At 44.2% G+C, this 18,925-nt stretch overlaps 1 protein-coding gene across 2 annotated transcripts in view; it reads right to left on the bottom strand.

Annotated features, from left to right (window-relative positions):
- Nucleotides 1-4,951, bottom strand: part of LOC123997300 (nexilin-like) — a 49,137-nt gene extending 44,186 nt beyond the window's left edge. Inside the window, exon 1 of one of the 2 annotated variants that reach the window (XM_046301461.1) lies at nucleotides 4,934-4,951. The gene's annotated coding sequence lies outside the window, so the exon portion shown is untranslated. Of the gene's footprint in view, nucleotides 1-440; nucleotides 459-4,933 lie in introns of those variants that run through there. The other variant, XM_046301468.1, reaches the window with a different exon arrangement.
- Nucleotides 4,952-18,925: the final 13,974 nt, after the last annotated feature.

Below are 18,925 nucleotides of genomic sequence, written 5' to 3'. Positions count from 1 at the left end.
CGTCACCTGGGTGGGTTGATTCACTGTTGTGGTCGGCCTGTCTGGGTCCCCCCTTTGGGTTGTACCGTGTCGGAGATCTTTGTGGGCTATACTCGGCCTTGTCTCAGGATGGTAAGTTGGTGGTTGAAGATTTCCCTCTAGTGGTGTGGGGGCTGTGCTTTGGCAAAGTGGGTGGGGTTATATCCTTCCTGTTTGGCCCTGTCCGGGGTGTCCTCGGATGGGGCCACAGTGTCTCCTGACCCCTCCTGTCTCAGCCTCCAGTATTTATGCTGCAGTAGTTTATGTGTCGGGGGCTAGGGTCAGTTTGTTTATCTGGAGTACTTCTCCTGTCCTATTCGGTGTCCTGTGTGAATCTAAGTGTGCGTTCTCTAATTCTCTCCTTCTCTCTTTCTTTCTCTCTCTCGGAGGACCTGAGCCCTAGGACCATGCCCCAGGACTACCTGACATGATGACTCCTTGCTGTCCCCAGTCCACCTGGCCATGCTGCTGCTCCAGTTTCAACTGGCCTGGGCCCTAGGACCATGTCCCAGGACTACCTGACATGAGGACTCCTTGCTGTCCCCAGTCCACCTGGCCATGCTCCTGCTCCAGTTTCAACTGTTCTGCCTTACTATTATTCAACCATGCTGGTCATTTATGAACATTTGAACATCTTGGTCATGTTCTGTTATAATCTCTACCTGGCACAGCCAGAAGAGGACTGGCCACCCCACATAGCCCGGTTCCTCTCTAGGTTTCTTCCTAGGTTTTGGCCTTTCTAGGGAGTTTTTCCCTAGCCACCGTGCTTTTACACCTGCATTGTTTGCTGTTTGGGGTTTTAGGCTGGGTTTCTGTACAGCACTTTGAGATATCAGCTGATGTACGAAGGGCTATATAAATACATTTGATTTGATTTGATTTGTTTTTTCTCCCCTTGTCCCGGCAGACAGACCTCCGCCTCGTGTCATTGGAGGCCAGCCGGCTTATACCGTCCATCGGATACTGGATTCCCGCCGGGTGCAGCGGTCCTGGCAGTATCTGGTGGACTGGGAAGGCTACGGTCTCGAGGAGCGCTCCTGGGTTCCTGCCAAAGACATACTGGACCCTGACCTCATTCGTCAGTTCAGGGCCCTCCACCCTGAGAGAGCTGGTAGGAACGTCAGGAGCCGTTCCTAGGGGGGGGGGATTCTGTCAGGATTTGGCCAGGGTTGTTCCGGTTTTTGGTCACTAGATGCCCCCATTGTGCCTTTTGACCTTTTGTTTTCCCTTGATCCCCATTATTATTTGCACCTGTGCCTCGTTTCCCCTGATTGTATTTAAACCCTTTGTTTTCCTCTGTTCTTTGCTCTGTGTTTGTATGTCAGCACCCAGCCCTACTACTCTGAGAACTCTTGTTGATCCCGGTGGACTCTCTTGTGGAATTCTGTTTTTTGTTCTTGTTTGTTTGTTTTTTGAGTATCTTTTGAGGCTTTTTGTGCTTTACCTTCCATCTTGTTGATTTAGCTTTTTTATCTTGGAGGATTACCTTTGTTCTTGTAGGATTCCTTTTGAGGTTGTGGAGTTACATGTTTTCCTGAAGAACTTCACTTTTTACTTCATTAAATACACCGTCTCAAGTACTGCTGTGTCTGCCTCATCTTCTGGGTTCTGCCGACTATTCGTGGCTCAGTTGGTTAAGTGACTGTTTCTCACTCCGGAGACCCGGGTTCGTAACCGGGTCCTGACACTAACCCTATTACAGGGGCTGAGTCACTGGCTTACTGGTGCTCTTTCATCCTAGGAGGGGTGCGTCACTTGAGTGGGTTGAGTCACTGACGTGATATTCCTGTCTGGGTTGGCGCCCCCCACTTGGGTTGTGCCGTGGCGGAGATCTTTGTGGGCTATACTCGGCCTTGTCTCAGGATGGTAAGTTGGTGGTTGAAGATATCCCTCTAGTGCTGTGGGGGCTGTGCCTTGGAAAAGCGGGAGGGGTTATATCCTTCCTGTTTGGCCCTGTCCGGGGGTATCATCGGATGGGGCCACAGTGTCTCCTGACCCCTCCTGTCTCATCCTCCAGTTCTGCCTGCGGCTATGGAACCCTGACCTGTTCACCGGACGTGCTACCTGTCCCAGACCTGCTGTTTTCAACTCTCTAGAGACAGCAGGAGCGGTAGAGATACTCTTAATGATCGGCTATGAAAAGCCAACTGACATTTACTCCTGAGTAGTAGTAGTAGTGGCAGTAGCAGAAGTAGTAGTATTAGCAGTAGTAGGAGTAGTAGTCGTAGTAGTTGTAGTAGCAGTAGTAGTAGTAGTAGTAGTAGTAGCAGTAGCAGTAGCAGCAGTAGTAGTAGTAATAGTAGTGGTAGCAGTAGCAGTGGCAGTAGTAGTAGCAGAAGTAGTAGCAGTAGTAGTATCAAATTTATTTTAAAATCAAATAAAATGTATTTATATAGCACCAAACAACAAGCAATGCAGGTGTAGAAGCACGGTGGCTAGGAAAAACTCCCTAGAAAGGCCAAAACCTAGGAAGAAACCTAGAGAGGAACCAGGCTATGTGGGGTGGCCAGTCCTCTTCTGGCTGTGCTGGGTGGAGATTATAACAGAACATGGCCAAGATGTTCAAATGTTCATAAATGACCAGTAAGGTCGAATAATAATAAGGCAGAACAGTTGAAACTGGAGCAGCTGCACGGTCAGGTGGACTGGGGACAGCAAGGAGTCATCATGTCAGGTAGTCCTGGGGCATGGTCCAAGGGCTCAGGTCCTCCGAGAGAGAGAAAGAAAGAGAGAAGGAGAGAATTAGAGAACGCACACTTTGATTTACACAGGACACCGAATAGGACAGGAGAAGTACTCCAGATATAACAAACTGACCCTAGTTTGTTATACCCTACTACTGCTACTACTACTACTACTACTACTACTACTACTACTACTACTACTACTACTGCTACTACTACCCCTACTACTACTGCTGCTGTTACTACTACCACTACTACTTCTGCTACTGCTACTACTATTGCTACTTCTACTGCTACTACTTCTGCTACTGCTACTACTACTACTACTACTACTACTGCTACTACTACTACTACTACGACTACTACGACTACTACTACTACTGCTACTACTACTATTGCTCCTGCTCCTGCTCCTGCTCCTGCTCCTGCTCCTGCTCCTGCTCCTGCTACTACTACAACTACTACGACTACTACCCCTACTACTACTGCTGCTACTACTACTACTACTACTACTTCTGCTACTGCTAATACTATTGCTACTACTACTGCTGCTACTAATGCTAATACTACTACTTCTACAACTACTACGACTACTACCCCTACTACTACTGCTGCTACTACTACTACTACTACTACTACTACTACTACTACTACTACTACTGCTACTGCTACTACTATTTCTACTACTACTGCTGCTTCTAATACTACTACTTCTGCTACTACTTCTGCTACTGCTACTAATACTACTGCTACTGCTGCTACTATCCCTACTACTACTGCTGCTGCTACTACTACTACTCTGTTACTGCTACTACTATTTCTTCTACTACTACTACTACTACTACTTCTGCTACTGCCACTACTATTGCTACTACTGCTGCTACTACTACTACTACTACTAATTCTGCTACTACTATTGCTACTACTACTATGGCATAAGGGGACGACAAGCCGATGAGAGGTGATCTGTAATTTTGATCAAGACAATAATGAGCAAGTGACGACAGACATAGTCAATATAACTATTTGTTCAGCACTTTTGAAATGTACAGCGACAGAATTCAGAATATGGGCCGTTCTTACAGTGTAATCCCTGTACAAGTCAGAACCATAGGATAAATAAAGGGGGCATATAAACAGACAATGAAAGCTCTTACAATAGTCGATGATAAATTGTCTCTAAAACAGGTTAAAGCTAGCCATTTCACATTGATTACACGTGTATGCAGCATTATTAACTGAATTAAATATATATATTTTTTACATTGTTTGCAAACTGATATGTGACACGTATGGCATTACTAACCCCACTACTCCTAATAGTAAGCTACGTCCTCCTCTACAATGAGAAAGTAGTGCTCTCCGTGGTGAAATATATAAATAGAAAAGTTGCTTTAGACACATCTCACGTACTCCCCATGCACAGCTGCTGACTCACTGGCCAGTCCAGCTTCTTCCTCACACAGGACATGGCTTTGGAAATCATGAGTAGCACGTTTGTTGGCAGTACACTGACCATACACAGCAAGTAGCACTCAAAACAAACATCCAAATTAGCATGATGGGAAGAATACCAATCACACAGTGAAAAAGGCATTTTAGTCATTTCTTTCTGGTCCCAATGCAGAGATGTGCATTATGTTCTGATAAGCAGTGATTTTATAGAGTTTTAGAATGGAAAAAAAACAGAATAACTCGTTGTCGTCAGTCAATATGCAGAAAGTGATATGATTTTCACTCAGTTACTGAGATGGCTGGTGATTAAACAGGTCTTTAGGAAATCCCCCACCATACTGCAGGTTGGCATTTATTGTCATGAATCTTGTTCTGGATGCAGCTCTGCAGAGTGGTGACTAGCTGGCAAAACCACAAAGTCATGAAATCTTAAATTAAATTAATTAATTAAATTAATTAATTTACTTTAATTAATTAAATTAAACGTAATCCGCCCCATCCCGGATCCGGGATCGTGACTACAACCTCAAGCTCATTACCATAACGCAAAATTAGCGATTTCTGAAAATTGCAAATTAAATGAAATAAATATGCCTATCCTCAAGCTTATCCTTTTCTTAACAATCCTGTCGTCTCAGATTTTCAAAATATGCTTTAGAACCAGAGAAAATCAATAATTTGTGTAAGAGTGGTGATAGCTAGCTTAGCATTTAGCGTTAGCATTTAGCACGCAACATTCACAAAAACCAGCAAAGGGATCAAATAAAATAATTTACCTTTGAAGAACTTCAGATGTTTCAATGAGGAGACTCTCAGTTACATAGCAGATGTCCAGTTTTTCCTGAAAGATGCTTGTGTAGGACACAACGTTCCGTTTTGTTACTATGCATTTGGCTACCGAAACTAACCGAAAATTCAGTCACCTAAACGTCAAACTTTTTTCCGAATTAACTCCATAATATCGACTGAAACATGGAAAACGTTGTTTGAATCAATCCTCAAGGTGTTTTGTCATATATCTCTTCATTGAAATCCCTTCCCTGGAAGCGTGCATTCTTCTCTGATTCGGATGGAAAAATACTGGTACCTGACTTTTGCGCACCAATTTCCACGCAGACACCGTGCGGGACACTTGGTAATTGTAGGCTCTTATGGTCAATCTTCCAATGATATGCCTACAAATACGTCACAATGCTGCAGACACCTGGGGGAAACGATAGGAAGTGTCCGTTCATTCCTGTCGCATTCACAGCCATATAAGGAGATAATGGAAAACGTGCCTCCAGAAATCCTGTTGATTTCCTGGTCACTCAAACATCTTGGTTTTGCCTGTAGATTCTGTTCTATGGCACTCACAGTGAAAATCTTTACAGTTCTGGAAACGTCAGAGTGTCTTCTTTCCAAAACTATCAATTCCAAGCATAGTCGAGCATCTTTTCGTGACAAAATATTGCGCTTAAAACGGGCATGTCTTTTTATCCAAAAATGAAATACTGCCCCTAGAGTCTTAACAGGTTAATTAAATTAAACGTAACCATAACCTTAACCCTAACCACACTGCTAACCATTATGCCTAACCCTAACCTTAAATTTAAGGCCAAAAACTAATTTGGGTTTTCATGAATTTTTACGATATAGCCTACTTTGACTTGCAGCTGGCCCATCAAGCGGAAATTGCTAAATTCTGCCTCCAGGGCAAGATTCATGACAATAAACGTCAACTTGCCAGCATACCAGTAGGCATCCCTTGGGCTAATGCCTGGAACTGAAACCTGAGAGCCAGACCAGCATGCATCTCTCCTAGTGCTACAGGTCACAGTCAGTGAAAAAGACACTCTGTGTTGTGCCTATACTGTAGACTACGGTGTCAGATTTTAAACTGTTGATTTGACAGACAGGATACAGTGAGACTTTGAATTATTTATAAAGAAGGGCACTAAGTAGTTGTGGAGATTGTCTTTGAATGAGACAGAAGTCTACTGAAGAAGTTATGTTGTCAAAGCTGGGGTCACCAAATAAGAACGAGTGTTTGAAAAGCACAGATTACTATGATGTCAAAATAAGAAGGGGTGCCAGTGTGCTAGACCTGCTTTAGACTTCACCCCACCATTCACTTCCTCCCTTGGGCCAGAGGTAAAAAATCAAATCAAACGTTATTTGTCACATGCGTGTGTAGACTTTACCGTGAAATTTACAGTAAAGTATAGGCCATATCAAATCAAACGTTATTTGTCACATGCATGTGTAGACTTTACCGTGAAATTTACAGTGAAGTATAGGCCATATCAAATCAAACGTTATTTGTCACATGCGTGTGTAGACTTTACCGTGAAATTTACAGTAAAGTATAGGCCATATCAAATCAAACGTTATTTGTCACATGCGTGTGTAGACTTTACCGTGAAATATTACTAATAAGCCTTTTGCCAACAGTGGAGCTCAAGAAGAGTTAAGAAAATATTTACACTAAAAGTACACTAAAAGAAAAAGTAAAAAGAAAAAGTAACACAATAAGAATAACAAGAATGAGGCTATATTCAGGGGGCATCGGTACCGAGTCACTGTGCGAGGGTACAGGTTGGTTGAGGTAACTTGTACATGTAGGTGGGGGCGAAGTGACAAAGCATAGATAATAAACAGCGAATAGCAACAGCGTACAAAAAAGGGGGGGAGGTCAATGTAACTTGTCCGGTGGCGATTTTATTAATTGTTCAGCAGGCTAATGGCTTTGGGGTAGGAGCTGTTGAGGAGCCTTTTGGTCCTAGACTTGGCGCTCCGGTACCGCTGGCCGTATGGGAAGCAGAGAAAACAGTCTTTAACTTGGGTGGCTGGAGTCTTTAAAATTGTATGGGCTTTCCACTGACACTGCCTATTGTATAGGTCCTGGATGGCAGGAAGCTTGGCCCCAGTGATGTACTGGGCCGTTCGCACTACCCTCTGTAGCGCCTTACGGTCAGATGCCGAGCAGTTTCCATACCAGGCGGTGATGCAACCGGTCAGGATGCTCTCGATGGTGCAGCTGTAGAAACTTTTGAGGTTCTGGGGACCCATGCCAAATCTTTTCAGTCTCCTGAGGGGGAAAAGGTTTTGTCGGACCCTCTTCACGACTGTCTTGGTATGTTTGGACCATGATAGTTTGTTGGTTATGTGGACCTCAAGGAAATTGAAAGTCGACCCGTTCCACTGCCCTGTCGATGTCAATTGGGGCCTGTTCAGCCCACAGGAATGTCGGCCCACAATCAGCTCCTTTGTCTTGCTCACATTGAGGGAGAGGTTGTTGTCCTGACACAACACTGCCAGTTCTCTGACCTCCTCCCCATAGGCCGTCTCATCGTTGTCGACACTGTTGTGTCGTCGGCAAACTTAATAATGGTGTTGGAGTCGTGTTTGGCCACGCAGTCTTGGGTGAACAGGGAATACAGGAGGGGACTAAGTACACACCCTGAGAGGCCCCAGTGTAAAGGATCAGCGTGACAGACCTGTTGTTGCCTACTCTTACCACCTGGGGGTGGCCCATCAGGAAGTCCAGGATCCAGTTGCAGAGGGAGGTGTTTAGTCCCAGTGTCCTTAGCTTAGTGATGAGCTTCGTGGGCACTATGGTGTTGAACGCTGAGCTGTAGTCAATGAACAGCATTCTCACATAGGTGTTCCTTTTGTCCAGATGAGAAAGGGCGGTGTGGAATGTGAATGAGATTGCGTCATTTTTGGATCTGTTGGGGTGGTATGCAAATTGCCGTGGGTCTAGGGTGTCCAGGAGGATGCTGTTGATGTGAGCCATGACCAGCCTTTCAAAGCACTTCATGGCTACCGACGTGAGTGCCATGGGGCGGTAATCATTTAGGCAGGTTACCTTCGCTTCCTTGGGCACAGGGACAATGGTGGTCTGCTTGAAACATGTAGGTATTATAGACTCGGTCAGCTAGAGGTTGAAAATGTCAGTGAAGACACTTGACAGTTGGTACATGCATGCTTTGAGTACACGTTTTGGTAATCCATCTGGCCCAGCGGCTTTGTGAATGTTGACCTGTTTAAAGCTTCTTAAGGCTGGGGGCACTATTTTCACGTCCGGATGAAAAGTGTTCCCAAAGTAAACTGCCTGTTACTGAGGCCCAGAAGCTCGGATATGCATATTATTAGTAGATTTGGATAGAACAGACTCTGAAGTTTCTAAAACAGTTTGAATGATGCCTGTGAGTATAACAGAACTTCTTAGGAACGTCGAAACCCCGAGGACAAACCATCCAGGGGGAAACATTTTTGAGGTCACTCTCTTTTCAATTGTTTTTCAATGGGAATCTAGAATTCTAAGTCAGGTGCTTGCAGTTCTTATCGCTTCCACTGGATGTCAACAGTCTTTAGAAATTGGTTGATGTTTTTACTTTGAGAAATGAAGAAGTAACCCTGTTCAGAACGAGGGTTGAGTGAAGTGTATTGTTGTGGTTGCGGCACATGACCTGAAAGCTCGCTCTACTTTGTTTTCCTCCAGTATTGAACACAGTTTATTCCGTCTTAAATTTGATCGATTATTTACGTTTAAAAATACCTCAAGTTGGATTAGGAAAGTTGTTTGAAATGTTTGGATCAAGTTTACAGGTAACTAATTAGATAATGTCATAGTCATGTTGCGTGAGTTGGAACCGGTGTATTTTCTGAATCATACGCGCCAAATAAATGGATATTTTGGATATACAACGACGGAGTTTATCGAACAAAAGGACCATTTGTGATGTTTAATGGACATATTGGAGTGCCAACAGAAGAAGATCTTCAAAGGTAAGGCATCCACTATATGTTATTTCTGACTTTTGTGTTGTGCCTGGCGGGTTGAATTATGATTTTCATGTGTATGTTTGATGGGGTGCTGTCCTCAGATAATAGCATGGTTTGATTGAGCTGTAAAGCCTTTTTGAAATCTGACACTGTGGGTGGATTAACAAGAAGTTCATCTTTAAACCCATGTATAACACTTGTATGATTTATGAATTATTATTATGAGTATTTCTGGTTTTTAATTTGGCGCGCTGCTATTTCACTGGTTGTTGTCAAATCAATCCCATTAACGGGATTGGCGCGTGAAGGGATCACTAAGAAGTTTTAAAGGTTTTGTTCACATCTGCTACCAAGAGCGTTATCACACAGTCATCCAGAACAGCTGGTGCTCTTGTGCATGCTTCAGTGTTGCTTGCCTCGAAGCGAGCATAAAAGGCATTTTGCTCGTCTGGAAGGCTCGCGTCACTGGAAAGCTCGTGCCTGGGTTACCCGTTGTAATCCATAATAGTTTTCAGGCCCTGCCACATCCGATGAGTGTCAGAGCCAGTGTAGTAGGATTCAATCTTAATCCTGTATTGACGCTTCGCTTGTTTGATGGTTTGTCTGAGGGCATAGCGGGATTTCTTGAAAGCGTCCGGATTAGTCTCCCGCTCCTTGAAAGCGGCAGCTCTAGTCTTTAGCTCGATGTGGATGTTGCCTGTAATCCATGGTTTCTGGTTGGGATATGTACATACAGTCACTGTGGGGACAATGTCGCCAATGCCCTTACTGATGAAGCCGATGACTGAGGTGGTGTACTCCTCAATGCCATTGGATGAATCCCAGAACATATTCCAGTCTGTGCTAGCAAAACAGTCCTGTTGTGTTGCATCCGTATCATCTGACCACTTCCGTATTGAGCGAGTCAGTGGTACTTCGTGCTTTAGTTTTTGCTTGTAAGCAGGAATCAGGAGGATAGAATTATAGTCAGATTTGCCAAATGGAGGGTGGGGGAGAACTTTGTATGCATCTCTGTGTGTGTAGTAAAGGTAGTCTAGGATTTTCTTTCCTTGGTTGCAAATGTGACATGCTGGTAAAAATTTGGTAAAACTGATTTAAGTTTGCCTGCATTAAAATCTCAGCCACTAGCTGGACAGTGGAAGGAGTTAGTTCCTGAAATCCCAAGGCCGAAGGGCACTAGTCCCATCCAGAGACCCATAGACCATCAAGGATTAAAAGGGGACTGCCTTAAATAGCAACACAGCTGTGGGAACCAATCAAGTCTTGCGACAGCTAGCCTGAATCAGGCCAGGCCAGCTGCTGTGGCACTGCCAAAACACTCCTCGGTCCTGCCTCAGAGTGGTACGGCCCATACACCCCTCTTTCTGCCCAGCCCTGTAGTGGAGCATCTAGTCAGACCGTCACTATGCTGGTTCAGGGATACTGGCGGAGAGACGGCCACTACTGTAATGATTCAATTAATTGTAATTGGTAAGTGTGATATAAAATGATACCCTGCTAAAGGATACCCAAGATAACATAATACTGTATGTACATTATCTTTCCCTCAAAATAAAAAATGTGCTCTCACAAGATAGGTGCAATGCAACATAATGTCTTTATGTAATGTAAATGTAAATGTGGGAACAACAGAATGGAGATACACTACATGACCAAAAGTATGTGGACATCTGCTTGTCGAACATCTCATTCCAAAATCATGGGCATTAACATGGAGTTGGTCCCTCCTTTGCTACTATAACAGCCTACACTCTTCTGGGAAGGCTTTCCACTAGATGTTGGAACATTGCTGCGGGGACTTGCTTCCATTCAGCTGCAAGAGCATTAGTGAGGTCGAGCACTGATGTTGGGCATTTAAGCCTGGCTCGCAGTCGGCGTTCCAATTCATCCCAAAGGTGTTCACTGGGGTAGAGGTCAGGGTTCTGTGCAGGCCAGTCAAGTTCTTCCACACCGATCTCGATAAACCATTTCTGTATTGACCTTGCTTTGCGCACGGGGGCATTGAAACAGGAAAGGGCCTTCCCCCAACTGTTGACCAAGTTATCTCTGTTGAAGTGTTGCTACTGGCGTTGAGGAATTAGTCTTAAGTTATTTTAAAGGCAGGGTGTGTAGGCATAAAATATCACTATACCTCTTTTAAAGGACACCACTGCCCCTTTCCCTAGATGTAGGCCTATAACATTTACAGGAGAACAGAGATCTGAACTACATTATGGCCAGTTAAAGAACTGTAACATCTATGGAAATATGCTGTTTCAGGGGCATGTCTCAGAGTGCCAGCTGTGGTGTTTGTGAGCTCAGCTGTCAGGTTTGCAGGGGGACAGCTCGGCCACTGTAACAGGTGTTAGTCTCTGGCCATAGCTACTGTTGGTCTGATACAGGAGCTCACTTTGGATCATGGCTGTCATACAAGGACTAGAAACCTTTCCACACTAGAGTAAGAACTTATATTATAGTTGCAACGTACGCATATGTTTTTTAAACAAATGTTGCCTACATAGCCTTGTTCATTTGAACCATTGTCAAAAGGTACAGATAGAACATTTTTTGGATTTCTTGAGAACCTTTTCTGCCATTCCAGAACCCTCCAGACAAATTTTGGGCTCATTGTTTAACAGGGCACAGTGGTGGAATCTGGTCCCAATGGTGGCCCCGTGGGACCAAAAAGACCCCCGTTTCCTCAAGATCTAATTACAGACACCTAATGTATCACTTAACAGGCACTGGCTATATTAAGACCCACGACAAGTGAGTCCTGGCTCGGTGTCCAAGTGCCCAGCAGTGGAGCAGTTTACTTATCAATTACAAATAACATTTCCAGCATCCACAGCTCTGATCTGTGTCACTGATTGGCATTGGTTTACGCATTGGTTTACTCATACTTATATTATTTTTTATTTATGTGCTCATATAATTCAGTAGACACTTGTCAGCTGTAAACTCAATGACCATTACAGTGCAGTAATGTTATGCCAACATAGAAATCAGGTACACTATTTATCAGTATACTTTCCGTTTTCACAACATTCTGATTTTAAAAAATAATAACAATTTAACCTTTATTTAACCAGGTAGGCTAGTTGAGAACAAGTTCTCATTTGCAACTGCGACCTGGCCAAGATAAAGCATAGCTGTGTGAACAGACAACACAGAGTTACACATGGAGTAAACAATTAACAAGTCAATAACACAGTAGAAAAAAAGGGGAGTCTATATACAATGTGTGCAAAAGGCATGAGGAGGTAGGCGAATAATTACAATATTGCAGATTAACATTGGAGTGATAAATGATCAGATGATCATGTACAGGTACAGGTAGAGATATTGGTGTGCAAAAGAGCAGAGAAGTAAATAAATAAAAACTGTGGGGATGAGGTAGGTGAAAATGGGTGGGCTATTTACCAATAGACTATGTACAGCTGCAGCGATCGGTTAGCTGCTCAGATAGCTGATGTTTGAAGTTGGTGAGGGAGATAAAAGTCTCCAACTTCAGTGATTTTTGCAATTCGTTCCAGTCACAGGCAGCAGAGAACTGGAAAGAAAGGCGGCTGAATGAGGTGTTGGCTTTAGGGATGATCAGTGAGATACACCTGCTGGAGGGCGTGCTACGGATGGGTGTTGCCATCGTGACCAGTGAACTGAGATAAGTCGGAGCTTTACCTAGCATGGCCTTGTAGATGACCTGGAGCCAGTGGGTCTGGCGACGAATATGTAGCGAGGGCCAGCCGACTAGAGCATACAAGTCGCAGTGGTGGGTAGTATAAGGTGCTTTAGTGACAAAACGGATGGCACTGTGATAAACTGCATCCAGTTTGCTGAGAAGAGTGTTGGAAGCAATTTTGTAGATGACATCGAAAAAGTCGAGGATCGGTAGGATAGTCAGTTTTACTAGGGTAAGCATGGCAGCGTGAGTGAAGGAGGCTTTGTTGCGGAATAGAAAGCCGACTCTTGATTTGATTTTCGATTGGAGATGTTTGATATGAGTCTGGAAGGAGAGTTTGCAGTCTAGCCAGACACCTAGGTACTTATAGGTGTCCACATATTCAAGGTCGTAACCATCCAGGGTGGTGATGCTAGTCGGGCATGCGGGTGCAGGCAGCGATCGGTTGAAAAGCATGCATTTGGTTTTACTAGCGTTTAAGAGCAGTTGGAGGCCACGGAAGGAGTGTTGTATGGCATTGAAGCTCGTTTGGAGGTTAGATAGCACAGTGTCCAATGACGGGCCGAAAGTATATAGAATGGTGTCGTCTGCGTAGAGGTGGATCGCCCGCAGCAAGAGCAACATCATTGATATATACAGAGAAAAGAGTCGGCCAGAGAATTGAACCCTGTGGCACCCCCATAGAGACTGCCAGAGGACGGACAGCATGCCCTCCGATTTGACACACTGAACTCTGTCTGCAAAGTAATTGGTGAACCAGGCAAGGCAGTCATCCGAAAAACCGAGGCTACTGAGTCTGCCGATAAGAATATGGTGATTGACAGAGTTGAAAGCCTTGGCAAGGTCGATGAAGACGGCTGCACAGTACTGTCTTTTATCGATGGTGGTTATGATACCGTTTAGTACCTTGAGTGTGGCTGAGGTGCACCCGTGACCGGCTCAGAAACCAGATTGCACAGCGGAGAAGGTATGGTGGGATTCGAGATGGTCAGTGACCTGTTTGTTGACTTGGCTTTCGAAGACCTTAGATAGGCAGGGCAGGATGGATATAAGTCTGTAACAGTTTGGGTCCAGGGTGTCTTCCCCCTTTGAAGAGGGGGATGACTGCGGCTGCTTTCCAATCCTTGGGGATCTCAGACGATATGAAAGAGAGGTTGAACAGGCTGGTAATAGGGGTTGCGACAATGGCGGCGGATAGTTTCAGAAATAGAGGGTCGAGATTGTCAAGCCCAGCTGATTTGTACGGGTCCAGGTTTTGCAGCTCTTTCAGAACATCTGCTATCTGCATTTGGGTAAAGGAGAACCTGGAGAGGCTTGGGCGAGGAGCTGCGGGGGGGTGGAGCTGTTGGCCGAGGTAGGAGTAGCCAGGCGGAAGGCATGGCCAGCCGTTGAGAAATGCTTGTTGAAGTTTTCGATAATCATGGATTTATTGGTGGTGACCGTGTTACCTAGCCTCAGTGCAGTGGGCAGCTGGGAGGAAGTGCTCTTGTTCTCCATGGACTTCACAGTGTCCCAGAACTTTTTGGAGTTGGAGCTACAGGATGAAAACTTCTGCCTGAAGAAGCTGGCCTTAGCTTTCCTGACTGACTGTGTGTATTGGTTCCTGACTTCCCTGAACAGTTGCATATCGCGGGGACTATTCGAAGCTATTGCAGTCCACCATAGGATGTTTTTGTGCTGGTCGAGGGCAGTCAGGTCTGGAGTGAACCAAGGGCTGTATCTGTTCTTCATTCTGCATTTTTTGAACGGAGCATGCTTATCTAAAATGGTGAGGAAGTTACTCTTAAAGAATGACCAGACTTCCTCAACTGACGGGATGAGGTCAATGTCCTTCCAGGATACCCGGACCAGGTCGATTAGAAAGGCCTGCTCACAGAAGTGTTTTAGGGAGCGTTTGACAGTGATGAGGGGTGGTCGTTTGACTGCGGCACCGTAGCGGATACAGGCAATGAGGCAGTGGTAGCTGAGATCCTGGTGGAAGACAGCAGAGGTGTATTTGGAGGGCCAGTTGGTCAGGATGACGTCTATGAGGGTGCCCTTGCTTACAGAGTTAGGGTTGTACCTGGTGGGTTCCTTGATGATTTGTGTGAGATTGAGGGCATCTAGCTTAGATTGTAGGACTGCCGGGGTGTTAAGCATATCCCAGTTTAGGTCACCTAACAGAACAAACTCTGAAGCTAGATGGGGGGCAATCAATTCACAAATGGTGTCCAGGGCACAGCTGGGAGCTGAGGGGGGTCGGTAGCAGGCGGCAACAGTGAGAGACTTATTTCTGGAGAGAGTAATTGTCAGAATTAGTAGTTCGAACTGTTTGGGTATGGACCTGGAAAGTATGACATTACTTTGCAGGCTATCTCTTCAGTAGACTGCAACTCCTCCCCCTTTGGCAGTTCTATCTTGACGGAAGATGTTATAGTTGGGTATGGAAATCTCAGAATTTTTGGTGGCCTTCCTGAGCCAGGATTCAGACACGGCAAGGACATCAGGGTTAGCAGAGTGTGCTAAAGCAGTGAGTAAAACAAACTTAGGGAGGAGGCTTCTGATGTTGACATGCATGAAACCAAGGCTTTTTCGATCACAGAAGTAAACAAATGAGGGTGCCTGGGGACATGCAGGGCCTGGGTTTACCTCCACATCACCCGCGGAACAGAGAAGGAGTAGTATTCCTTTTCTCTCCTCTTTAAATAGATATGAATCCTCTGTGCCACATTTGATACATTCTCTTTGGAAATGTAAGTATCAATACAAATATTGAGTTACTAATCTCCATTTGTACCCCTCCTGTTTTAGACTTGAGGCAGTGGCTGATAAGTGGAAGTTCTTATTCGCTACTAAAGTAATTCACGATCCAAAAATGTAGTAACAGTCATCGCTGCCCCCTAGTGGTGATAAATGGGTATAATTGGCAGTGCATCTATTTCGTACAAAGGGAATTATAGAAGGTAATGCATTTCACAATAAAACACAATTGTAATGTTTTCTTATGTATTTAAAAGGAGCAAAGAAGCTGTATGATATGAAGTAGAATAAAAAATGTAACTGCATTTATAGTAATATCACTATCCCAATAGTGACACCAGTTTGAGCCCACCTGTTTAGCTAAAAAAAATATATATATAGCTAAAATAGAGCTAAATATATACATAAATATCAAAATGTGCTATATATAATATATATATAGCAACAAAAAAAAAATACAGTGTAGACAATGTTAATGTTGAAATTGTCTATTGTAGCTTTTAATAGAATATCTACATAGGCGTACAGAGGCCCATTATCAGCAACCATTATTTTGCCCATCTTAATCTTTTCTTTTTATTGGCCAGTCTGAGATATGGCTTTTTCTTTGCAACTCTGCCTAGAAGGCCAGCATCCCTGGGTGGGAAATGTTGTGTTAGGCAATGATCTGGCTACGCCATGTGGCTGTGGGCTAAACTAGCTCATTTAGCAGGCAAGATTTGCCTAGAATTCCTGTGGCATTATTTTATAGTAAGAACAATACAATTGAACATAGCTGAATAAAATAGAAAGGATGTTTGTCTCCAAACGATTTCCCAGGGAGTGTGCACATGCGTCTATTCTGTGTTGCGGCTATTCTATACGCTTAATTTGATGATCAAATAATGATTTGATAAAAAGTTGCATGAAAGGGAAGCGCTGTGCTCTGTTTGTTGTAGTCTGCACAAACGTAATCAGTCTCTCATTCACAATTTGACAAGCCCTTGATAATATTCTCAAGCAGTTTTCTCAATTTAATCTGGTCTTTACATATAGTCTAGTAATATATGTGTAGAATTATTTTTTATCTAGAATGGCCCACAAAAAATGTCATTCATATCACTTGAATAGCAAATGGAGATTTGGTGCAGCTACTTTTTTCATATGCCAGGTAGGCTACTGTCACGCCCTGATCTGTTTCACCTGTTTTTGTGATTGTCTCCACCCACCTCCAGGTGTCACCCATTTTCCTCATTAGTCTCTGGGTACGTATTCCTGTGTTCCCTGTTTGTCTGTTGCCAGTTCTTCTTGTCAAGTCAACCAGTGTGGTATTCTGTGCGCCTGTTTTTTCCTTTTCTCTGTTTTTGCTAGTCTTCCTGGTTTTGACCCTTGCCTGCCTCTACTCTGAACCCTGCCTGCCACCCTGTACCTCTTGGACTCTGACCTTGTTATGATCTTTTGCCTGTCCATCACCATTCTCTTGTCTGCCCCTTGGATCATAATAAATATCAGAGACTCTAACCATCTGCCTCCCATGTCTGCATCTGCGTCTCGCCCTGTGCCCTTATAGGCTACACTGTAAAGCAAATTAATGTGCTTAATTTGTAAGCACCAGAAAGCAGGGATCTGCTTTTAAATAGTAGCTAGTCAAACCTCTGTTTTCACACGTGATTGCGCAATGGCAGGGATTTTAAGAACACATGTTTCACTAGACTCTGGTCCCAACCAGTTGACTACCTTAAAGTGGCTTCCACCACTGCAAATGCGGCCTTTTGGGCCACAAGAGGCCTCTATCATTCTCTATGGCAGGGCTCTCCTACCAGAAGTGGGTGGATGGAGCAAGCAGAGCGAGGCAGGTGTAAAGGACGGGACAGGCAGAGCAGTGTCGAAGTGGACAACCCGCCTGCCTGGCTTTGGTTGGGTCATTATAATTAAAAACAATGCATTCTACAATAAATCACACACAGGGTCGGATTTAGTGATTTGGAGGTCCCAGGCAAAGGCCAGTGTGAGCCCCCCCCTCCTCAATTTTTATGGGATTTATAGTAAAGACTTAACTGTAAAAATGTATTCCCTTTTAATGTGCCACAAACACAACCAGTCATGCTGTTTTCATCTGATTGTCAAATAAATCACTTCAAAAAGTAGGTTCATCCAAATAATTCCAGCATCTAAGCAGTGCACTTTCCTTCAATTCGCAAGTGGCTGAAACAATCTCACTGGAGAAAGCCTCCGAGCAGGCGAAACAGCGCCCCTCTCTCTTACTATATGCAGCCCATGAATCTGATGCTGTCTGGCCAGAAAGAGTATGACATGCCATAATCTTTTAGGCCAGAGCATCAGTTAGATGGGCTTTACTTACACTATATATATACAAAAGTATCAGGACGCCCCTTACAGTTTGTGGATTCGGCTATTTCAGCCAGACCCGTTGCTGACAGGTGTATACAAGCCATGCAATCTCCATAGACAAACCTTGGCAAAAATAATGGCCATACTGTAGAGCTCAGTGACTTTCAACATGGCAACATCATAGGATGCCACCTTCCAACTTAAAAAAAAAATATATATATATATACATTTCACTTTTATTTAACCAGGTAAGCTAGTTGAGAACATGTACAACTGCGACCTGGCCAAGATAAAGCACAGCAGTGCGACACAAACAACAACACAGAGTTACACATAGAATAAGCAAGCGTACAGTCAATAACACAATAGAAAAAAAGAAAGTCTATATACAGTGTGTGCAAATGGCGTGAGGAGGTAAGGCAATAAATAGGACATAGTAGCGAAGTAATTACAATTTAGCAAATTAACACTGGAATGATAGATTAGCAGATGGTGATGTGCAAGTATAAATACTGGTGTGCAAAAGAGCAGAAAAGTAAATAAAAACAATATAGGGATGAGGTAGGTAGATTGGGTGGGGTATTTACAGATGGGCTATGTATAGCTGCAGCAATCAGTTAGCTGCTCAGATAGCTGATGTTTAAATTTAGTGAGGGAAATATTAGTATCCAGCTTCAGAAATTTTTGCAATTCGATCCTGTCATTCCAGTCAACAGTTCAGTTTGTCAAATTTCTGCCCTGCTAGAGTTGCCCCTGTCAACTGTAATTGCTGTTATTGTGAAGTGTGAAGACCAGGCGCAATAACGGCTCAGCAGCGAAGTGGTAGGCCACACAAGCTCATAGAATGGGTCCACCAAGTGCTGAAGTGCGTAGCGCGTAAAAATCGTCTGTCCTCGGTGGCAACTCTCACTACTGAATTCCAAACTGCCTCTGGCGCAAAGTCAGCACAATAACTGTTTGTCAGGAGCTTCATGAAAATGGTTTCCATGGCCAAGCATCCGCACACAAGCCAAAGATCACCATGAGCAATCCCAAACATTGTCTGCAGTGATGTAAAGCTCGCTGCCATTGCACTGTGGAGCAGTGGAAACCCATTTTCTGGAGTGATGAATCACGCTTCACTATCTGGCAGTCTGATGGACGAATCTGAGTTTGGCGGGTGCCAGGAGAACGCTACCTACCCAAATGCATAGTGCCAACTGTAAAATTAGGTGGAGGAGGAATAATGGTCTGGGGATGTTTTTCATGTTTCGGGCTAGGCCCCTTA

Source organism: Oncorhynchus gorbuscha, linkage group LG02 (genome assembly GCF_021184085.1).
Source record: "Oncorhynchus gorbuscha isolate QuinsamMale2020 ecotype Even-year linkage group LG02, OgorEven_v1.0, whole genome shotgun sequence".
Classification (NCBI taxonomy): domain Eukaryota; kingdom Metazoa; phylum Chordata; class Actinopteri; order Salmoniformes; family Salmonidae; genus Oncorhynchus; species Oncorhynchus gorbuscha.
The sequence above is the reverse complement of the archived record's forward strand: the minus strand, read 5'-3'. Positions and strand labels throughout refer to the sequence as shown.